Source organism: Triticum aestivum, chromosome 4A, assembly GCF_018294505.1.
Source record: "Triticum aestivum cultivar Chinese Spring chromosome 4A, IWGSC CS RefSeq v2.1, whole genome shotgun sequence".
Classification (NCBI taxonomy): Eukaryota; Viridiplantae; Streptophyta; class Magnoliopsida; order Poales; family Poaceae; genus Triticum; species Triticum aestivum.
The window spans coordinates 732,501,218-732,502,962 of record NC_057803.1 but is presented as its reverse complement, the minus strand read 5'-3'; the positions used below and the strand labels follow the sequence as shown (position 1 = coordinate 732,502,962).

The window sequence follows — 1,745 nt, the reverse complement described above, 5'->3', positions numbered from 1 at the left end:
AACACTACATCCCTAACAGCTAGGTTGGTCGGGAATATAAGTTCCCCCAACAGAGAGTCGGTCGGGAAAGAGTATTGTCGACCGACACCATCTGTTGGGGAAAGTCCAGACGGGAAAACCCTTTCCCGACCGACATGTCTTTCCCGACCGACTGTTTGTCGGCTATGGTGTATCTTTCCCGACCAACAGTCTGTTGGGGTTGCCATGGACCTTTCCCGACCAACAGTCTGTTGGGATTGCCATGGGCCTTTCCCGACCGACTATCAGACAGGGTAATCTTTCCCGACCAACAATCGAATAGTGCAGCCAAGAGATTTCCCGACCGACTATCTGATAGGTTCTTCTTTCCCGACCAACATTCTATGGGGCCAAGCATTAGCCTTTCCTGGCTGGTTGTGTGACAAGGTATATTTTGCTGACCAACATCTGTTAGCCCTCCCATAGCTGGATTTCACTTTACCAACAGAATGTCCATTAAGTTACATATTTGTAACTAACAGTGACATGCATCATCCAACAATACTGAACCATAACCAAACAATAGTCACACACATTCATTAATTTTCACATATAAATAGTTCATTTGTTATGAACCAATGACCAGCCAAGTTTTCTATAAATAAACTAATGTAACTAATTAAATAGAGGAAACATGATAGTTCATTGTCTGGGAGCAAAAAGTTCATCACTTTGTTTTCTGCAAAACAGCATCTGCCTTGGCTCCTTGTAGTGGGCAACTACTACCCATCCTCACGGCTTCCCAGCAAGATTGTTTCATCGTTCTCGCACTTGACATCAAAGCCTTCATTCTTCATCCCATTGGAGAACATTCTCCAGCTTGAACATCTGCAAGTCAAAATACCTGATAAATATTCCGCACCAACTACAGAACATTATATTCTCTAAACCGCCTTCAACATCATTTCATACCAAAACAACCGAAGATAATTCATTACCACTAAGACAGGAAAAGCGGTACCTTTCTAGAAATTTTAGAAGGGTGTGTACCTTAGCTCACCTCTTTTGTGTTTCCTATATCCTGAGATACAATGTATCCTGGTCTATGTGCCCATGGGGGATAACTACCTACATGCCATTCCTACATAAATGAAAGGAGTAAGAAATCGGATGATTAAGAAAAAGTAGCAGCTGATTAAGAACAGGTAGCAGCGAAAGCATTTGCTAAGCATCTGCAACATGATAAATGATATTTAAATTAGCATCATGAGGCTTGCACAGTACAGAAACCAACTACCGTTGCAAACATTAGCACACAAGAAGCAGAAAAAAACATTAATGCTCGGGACATCATCCCTGCAGTAGCCCCGGATCTAAATTCGGAACAGGTTGCGTTGCCCAAGGACGGAGGGGTGGACCCCACCCCGCAGGCCACATACTCATCGACGGTGGAGCCAAACACAGGTCTCACCTCTATGGAGGCCTGTAACCACGGGCCCCCAGACTCGTATCCGGTTGTTGGCTTCGGTTCGCATACCCTCGAGCCAGCCAAGCCAGGTTGGGTTCCGGTAATGGAGTTTACCGCTCCGGACATCTTTCAACACTCGCCCTTTGGCGACACGCTGAACTCATTAATATCTCTCTCTTTGTGAGGAGGCTCTGGGTCGAACTATGTCCGGCTTGAGTGGGAAGCAGGCGACTAAGGAATTCGCTGCCCACCCACCACCCACTTCATTGCCACAGTCGATGATTTAACCACGTGCTTGACTTTCACTTCGAAGAAATCG

The 1,745-nt window shown here is 45.5% G+C and overlaps 1 long non-coding RNA gene across 1 annotated transcript; it reads right to left on the bottom strand.

Moving 5' to 3' along the window:
- Positions 1–776: 776 nt before the first annotated feature.
- LOC123083451 (uncharacterized) lies at positions 777–1,219 on the bottom strand. Its single transcript, XR_006439302.1, has 2 exons — positions 1,009–1,219; positions 777–846 (listed from the first exon to the last, which is right to left on the bottom strand). It is a non-coding gene; the product is annotated as an uncharacterized lncRNA (long non-coding RNA).
- Positions 1,220–1,745: the final 526 nt, after the last annotated feature.